We start from the raw sequence: 8,215 nt of genomic DNA, 5'->3' as shown, positions 1-8,215 counted from the left end.
CGAATTCAACAACCAATCCTTTTGAACAAGCAATCAAATAGAAAAGAAAACCTAGTAATACCAGAGAAGAGGCATGTGAAGAAAAAAATATAAGGCCTGTTTAGGTGTATTACTATGGGTTATGTAATGTCAACAAACCCCAAACAAAACAAAATATGAGCATCCTTATCAATAAATTTCATACACAAAAAGGGGTTGATTCTCACACTACAGAATTAACGTAAAACAGCACAAATATACAATAAAAAAACTAAAATAGACACAAGAAGGCTCTTTGAGGCTATTCGTGGGCACAGCTCTTGTGCTAAAAGTTAGCATGCTATAAGTGACAATGCTAAAATGCTGATGTTCATCTTAGTTTGTGTATTAGCATACTAACATTAGCTAATTAGCACTAAACACGAAATACAGCTTAGGATGATGGGAATGTCGTTAGTTTTGCAGGTGTCTGGTCATAAACCCAAGTATCAGAAAAGTGCAACATGAATGTCTAAACCATGCTATCATTGTGCAGACATTACACTCAAACATGTAAATGTGAACCTCATGGTGGCACTAGAGGAAATGTTGGGTGATCATCGAAGTCATCAGGATTCATCCTCTGGGGACCATGAATATCTGTACACAACTTCAGTCCGATAGTTGTTGAGTCTGAACCAAAGTGATGGAAAGACTTTACATTGCTTTCCCTAGAATACAAAAATATCAATATCAATCAATATTGCACTGGAAACCACAGAATATCTAAAGAAAACATGAATTCTCTTAATGACAATAAATAGTTCAATAATCTTCAACAATATTTGAGAAACTTCTGGAACACTGTAAAATGCTCTCTGGAAAAAACAAAGCAAACAACAGGACTCTTAAAAAAAACAACCTACATAATAGTTTACACACAAAATAAATAATGATCATCCTACGAAGTAAAACAAACCAATCGAGAAAGAGATAAAGATGTTTCTACAAAAGCAAAAAAATTGGTAATTCCAGCTTCTTTTATTACACAATTACTAACAATTAATTATTTCAAAGAGTGTGGTAACCTCTGTGCTCCTCTGTTTTCCTTTGCCCCCATCACACGTCCTTGACAACTGAGGAAAAACGCGCATTAAGACTTCAAAGCTGGTCGGTGACATCGAGTGGCCCGGGGGCAGGACTGTGGCACCTCTACCCCTTGAAGCCGGACAATTTGATTTCAAGGCAGAGTGTTTCAAAGCTGAGTCATGGATCAGTGGTCAGCCAGTCGCTTGGCCTTTTCATCCCTTTTTTTCCCCTCTCTGGTTGGGGAGGGGGTTTGAGAAAGCAGCAAAACCTGACCAACACCAACAAACAAAGAAGTCACTGCTGGGAATAAATGAGTGGTCCCTCCGGGTAACGTTTGCTGTAAGATTGAATGTTTGCTCGTGCTGAAAGACACCATTTCACACAACATATGCTGTGGACATAACATCCCATTAACTTCACATGGTGCAGGAATTTCTTTACATTAAGAGCAGCGGGGCCAGGAGGATAAATTATGACATCTGAGCTCATTTTGTCAGTCTGCATATCTTGAGTCTGTGGTAGAGGAATCTGATTAAGGCCTGAGGTAATGGTGATCAAGGTCAGCTTGTATGACTCAGCTCAGCTGTCACCTACACATAGGTATCCCCAAAATACTCCTTTCCCCTTCAGGTTCAGCCAGACAAATAAACACTGTCCTCACTGAGGACAAAAGTAATTTTTTAAAGTCTCTTCATGGCAGCTTGGACGTATGGAACCAAGCTGGTGTTTAGAAAGCAAATAAATAAGAGTGGACGGGGTTGACTCAAGGAAGAAAATAAGAACAGTAAAAATATACAAAGGAGAAAGAGCTATTGAGAAAGTATTTCCTTAACAAGAGGGGAACAAATAATAAATTATGGGGCCCCTCTCCCTTGAGGCAGGACTGGCATGCCTGAGGGTAGCAGGAAGTGGGCATCCCTCTCTTTTTATAGGGGTCGTGGACAGGCTTCCACTGTGGGAGCATCACATAAGACAGAGCGAGAGAAAACTCCCTTGAGGAATGTTTGCACACAAACTGTCACACACGCACAGCTCTTCACACTGAGTTTATTCTACATGATATGCTGAATGAAAATGGTGGTAGTCTGACTGTATAACCCCCAGGTCCCCCATCATGTCATCGCTGTAGTTCCTGCCCTCCTCATATCTGTAGTCCCACTTGGCCTGTATAACTGAGAGACTGCTGACAGCCTTGACCTCACATTTACCCCACACTCCCCCTCACGCCTGTCCCAAAGCAGGTGGCCAACACCCCACCAACACGAGACTCTTCATCTTGATCTGCCATTTATGTAAGATTTTGATACCTTTATTTCTTGGCAAACACGTCAGTGCCTTGTCTTGTGATGAGGAGATAAAGTAAAGCAGCTTTTTTTTTTCTTCCTCAAACTCCACACAGAGGGTTAGTCACAGCCAAAGTTGATAAAAGTTTCCCTTTTGTCCCAAAGTGTTCAATTAATCAACTTCACAAGGCGTGCTGGATGGAAGCGGATAAAACTCTGGGCTACAGGGAACATGAGAGAACAGCCAGGATTTGTATTCTGCTGCAGTGGCTTTCATACCCATTAAAGGATGTTAGCATCTTTTTAAGCATAGTGACTTTATTGTCGGCTTAGGGCTTACACAGATCCAACCATTTGCCTTATTGGATTCTTGGCAGATGGCCTGCGTGGATCTTGGCCACCCTTGAATTTAGTTCTTCACCTTGTCAGTAAATGGGCTGCTCTCTGCACTTACACTACACACAGGAACCTATGTCTTGGTTGTAGTGGTTTCTTATCAGTATCAAAAAAATCATATCACATAGTTTCTGCAATAGGTCCTCCCACCTACTGTAGCACTTAAACTGATTATTTTTCTGGAATTTTTGTTTTGGTAGATACTATGACATACAGAGTGCATGTATATGCACCATAAGAATGAATTTGATTGAATTACATTGTAAACAGTTAACTCTCTTATAAAGTATAAAAGAGTTATAAGAGAGTTAAGAACACGAGTGCATTTGCAGATCTCCAGAAGGGCCTCGTTTTCACATAATGCACTACAATCTACAATGTTTAACATACTATATTAATCGCATCATATTGCTAACCATTTTCTCTACTTTAAGCTACAACACTATTTATCTACTTGATGTGATTTTTCAAGGTGGATGGCAGCAGCCTGTGGTGTATAGTACAGGCGCTTGCTGTCTGAAAGCACCTTTTATAGTGATCTTCGTGAACTTGTTGTCAAACAATTGTCTATTTACACATCCAACAGTTACTGAGCAATATTATCATTAATTTGGAGTCCAATATTCATTCTCTTTTAGCTCTGTTTTTGGTCTCCACCAACTCCAAAATCCAATATCTGGCTCTTTAAATGCTTTGCTATGTTCATCAGCTAGCCACCAACTCTGTCTGTCTGCCATTTAGTGCTGAGCAGACAGGGGGGTTGTCAGAGCTTTTTTTGCTAAAAACATCTGCCTGCTACCGCCAGCCATGAAACCAAAACAATGAACCAAGAAAAACATTCCGCAGAGCTGATGGGAACTGCAGAATTGGGAGACAATCCACTCATTTAATCCATTGTTTATATAAAAATATTCATTAGTGTAGCTTTAAATCAATAAGGTCTGCATCTGAAAATGCTTCGTTTTGCTTGTGAAATTTGAGAGTCAATGAAAGCATTTATTCTTGTCACCATCCAGTGACTTATCTGAGCCCATAGCCAATTCCTCTTCCTGTGCCTCTGAGGACTTGGAGTCAGAGCACCAGTAATCCAAACTCTCATAATTTGGGCTAGAAGTAAGAAATCACATGTGTCACAGTTTATGTCGGCAGTTGTAGCCTAGAGCATTGGCTGGTTTAGAATTTGGAACAAGCTACAAAATCGTTTTCTTTGCGCGCCAGTCATTCGTCTTTTTCCCAGACACCCAGACATCTCAGGCCTGCTTCCTCTCAAACTGACATGACCAGCAGGTAAGCAACATTTTCCGTTCTTGGATCACATGTAGGTTTTTAAAATTATAAATTAACATACATTAAAATGAGTTCTGCTTATAGGTTGACATGATGAATCAGATTCTGATTCTGATTTGATTCTGATGTTCACATCTTGAACTGGAATCTGTGCCTCGTTTGACAGAAACCTTTCAGTGTCATGTAAACAACATATGGACCAAACTGAGATTATGTTCCAATGTTAAGCAGGCTATCCACCAATTAAATCTTGGAAATTTCTACAACCTGATTTACAATGGATAGGACAACTCAAATACTCCTAATCTTTGTTGTACTCCAACTCTGAAGCTCTTTGTTCAGCTTGTCTCCTGAACCCTTTCTTCATAAGTGACCATTAAATGGTTGGTTGAGTGTTCAACCACCAGTGAGCCTCAGTAGAGCTGCTACAGGGCTATATTGCCCTTGTGCCGTTTCACCACAGAGGCTCACCAGAGGACCTGTCAGACCCATGATGTTTTATAGCTCAGTTTGCAGACAAAACACCTAACAACCAAATCCCTTCAACAACATCTGCTGCCAATTTAGCCGAGGCATTCCTGCAGTCTGTCCTGTTTAATATTCACAGGGGTTAGGATCTGCCGGGACAGGGGTGGATGGGGACGGTGGGGAAGGGGGAGCCAGCTTTTACAATCCTTTGGTCCGTGGTCCAGACACGGTGAAAAATGAGGGGTTAACGAAGAGTGAGCTGGAGCAGGGGTGGGTTAACTGGGCTAATTTGCAGGGATAATAATGGTGTTCGTGCAAGGCCTTTGGGGAAAAGCGGTGTGGAACACAGACCTGACGGTGCAACCACACAGGAAGTTGACAACATGGCTAAAAAGTCTCAAACAAGCAGTGACGAGATGGCGGCATGGCCACAGCCAGCAGCCATCCTGAAGATGAAGACAAATATTTGGGTCCCGACAAGGCAACATCTACACCTCAAAGATCTCAGAGCGTTGAAACCCCTGATTTTATTGGCCCACTGTAAGCACAACATGTCAAAGGTGCATATTTTCTTCTACTTTTGCCAGTAGCCTTGAGCGTGATATTAACATTGTAGAGTATATTATATATGTTTTTAATTATTCTCATGTGAGTTATATGTTGTACCATGAAACGAACATGGTACAACAACATGTGCAACATGGTGCGTTGCAACTTTTATAGGAAATTACTTATGAATGTTAGGACTAAAATGTTTTTTATTAGCTGTAATTAAAATATCCTGCCTGCATAACAGCACATATGTGCTGCCTGACTGAGTTTAGAGAGAGTAATAACCCAGTTAATTGATAATTAGACCCATGGCCTCCTTAAATATGGCCACACAACGTCCTTGTGAATTTTTATGGATGTATTCCAGGCACTGCTAACTTTACAGAAACAAATTCAAACCAGTTTCCTTCTCTTAGCCCAAGTTTATCTGTTTATGCTTATGTCTATGAGAAAATATATTTTGGTGCATATTATGTTAGGATATACAATACCTTGAAAAAGAAGGAAACCTTAACATGCGAGCAATAATACACAAAACCTAAAATACTAAAGTTCAACTGTATTTGTTTCAGTAGGTTGTCGTTCTCGTGTGTGGGAATATTTACTTTTCATCTTGTGCAGAAGCTATCAGTAACTCTCTCGTTCTTTTGGGGTGAAATGGCAATTTATATAAAAATAAATTCTGCAGTACATGTCCTCGTTCCCAAATGTCCGTGCCCACCCTGTTGAGAGGATGGTATTTCAGTGGTTGACACAAGCGGGTCTTTCTAATTACTCTCTGAAATGATGATGTGGGTTGTGCGACACCTCTGCTGCTCCCTCACTAAAGGACACCCCTTGCCATGGCAACTGCATAAACATCTGTCTCCCCATTCAAGGGAAAGTCTTGAGGGAGTGTACAGGGCTGCAATTTATTATATATAAGAAAGGACCCAGCCTGTGTTTATTGCTGCTTAGTGGACCGAGAGAGCTACATGTGATAATGAGGACATTAGATTTCATATTTATACAAAGTGCAGTATGTCCTGTCCATGTGGACAGGTGGTAGGAACTATACATAATGTGCTGTTTAAGTTTAAGAGGGAAATATGCTTATTCGCTTTCTTGCCGAGAGTTAGATGTGAAGGTCGGCCTTACTCTCTGGTCTGTACAGTAAATAATTAAAAAAAAGCCAGCAGCTATAAGGCTTAACTTTACATAAAGAAAACATTTTCATTTGCTAAAGACATACGGGAAGTTACCAGTTAATTAGTGGTGTTGTTTAGACTTGGTCATGGTCAGCTAAGCTAACTGGCTGCTGACTTTAGCTTCATATTTACTGGACATCAGATTGGTATCAATCAGCTCACCTAACTCTGTGCAAGACAGCAAATAAGTGTGTTTCTTTAATATACCGAAAATAGTGATTTTATCAGGGTAGTAACCCCTTGATGGCACCCCTGGTATTATTAACATCTATAATTGATGACTTATAAATACTTTTGTGATTCAGTTTGTATTTATATTTAAAACAAATAAAACATTATATACAGGCTAATTGGAATGTAAAAGACAAAAAACAATCGAGCCCACAAAACAATACATTTACACATCAGGAGGATAGCATACATAAGACCAGATAGTAAACAAGACATAGTGAGCTTCACTATCAAACACAAAATTAAACAATAAGGCCCTTGATCTGCTTATTTAACATCTTAACATCATCCTGATTGGCACTCTGCATCTTGGCCACGGAGCTCTATAAACTTAAAATGTCCATAAAAGACAAATACCATTGTGGTTTAAAACGTGAGTGTGGTGTGGTTATTCTATCGCGTTGCCACTTATTTCTTTGCAGCAGTTAGAAAGTGGGAAATACTTGACCCTAAAGCCTCAGAGATTTTTCTCAATCTGGTAACCAAAAAGTTGTTTAATTCATAACTGCTCAATAAAGTTACTCATTTATTCATAAAGCCATTAGTTACAACTACAACCCTTTACAAAGGGTGACTTCATCGTCTATATGTTGTCATGTTTTCATCCAGTGACCTGGAATTCAGACAGTAAAGATATTTCTCATCAACTTCATGTAACATTCAGGATTCTGTCTTTCCCTCATCTTTTAGTTATGTCATAACACATTACAGGGATATGTTGATGTATGCCATCCACACTCTTTAACATGTTTTACATTCCCACCTCATGCCTTGCATTACATCGAAGAGCAATTGTCTTGATGCTGACAGAGTCCCTAAACATTCATCGCATTAGGAATGCTTTGCTCATGCTGAAAATGAAATGACCTCAGGGTGATGGAAATGCATGCAGTGGCCTCATTTTAAAAATAGTTTAAAAAATAATTCATGACAATATGATTTATGGCCAAACACCATGAGTGCAATTGAGGGGCTTTAAAATGTAGAGTATTTCTTGTCCTAAAAACATTTCTGGTACACAAGTTCACTGTTGGTTGCACAGTAGTACTGATGAACATACCTTTGTTCAAATGAAATGTGCTGTAAATTCTTGTCAAGAGCAATGACCTTCCAAACACAATTAACAGAGTTAGTTTTTGCTGGTCAGAGTTGGGGTAAAAGTCATTTAAAACCATTAATAAATGCTTTTTTTATGCTAACGAGTCTCATAATCATAGACACAATGGTCTCATAAATGCATCAAATATTTTTCTAACCCCAAACATAAAGTAATTTTGAATGTCTGTTGGTATAAAAAACATTAGAATAAGTTGTATGTGACCATTAAAAGCCTGAAAAACAAACATTGGTTGGTTAAAACCACAGCCAGGAGCAGAGATCTTTATCACTAAGCCTCAGTTGCGGTATGCTTGTGCTTTCACATATTGTCTGGACTGTAAATGAAGCATATCTAATGTGAAAATAGCCTGTCAGATATCCAGATTGAGCACAGAGCTGCATAGTTTTTCTGGAGATGCTGACTGTGTCAAAGAGCCAGAGGTTTGTTCGGGTGTCCCTTTTGTTGCCTTTGGAGTTGTGTTGTTGGCACACGGTGAAAGGTCCGAGTAGAGCTGCCAGTGGCTGAGGTCATTATAGTGTGAGTTTCTGGACCACAAAGTTACTTTCACTGAATCAGACACAGCAGACAAACAACGCAAACAGGCATCTGCTGTGGTGTGGACTAGAGTTGTTTTTCAAGCTGCAGCTTGAAAAGTGTATCTAAAT

This window comes from Micropterus dolomieu, linkage group LG19 (assembly GCF_021292245.1).
Source record: "Micropterus dolomieu isolate WLL.071019.BEF.003 ecotype Adirondacks linkage group LG19, ASM2129224v1, whole genome shotgun sequence".
NCBI lineage: Eukaryota > Metazoa > Chordata > Actinopteri > Centrarchiformes > Centrarchidae > Micropterus > Micropterus dolomieu.
The sequence above is the reverse complement of the archived record's forward strand: the minus strand, read 5'-3'. Positions refer to the sequence as shown.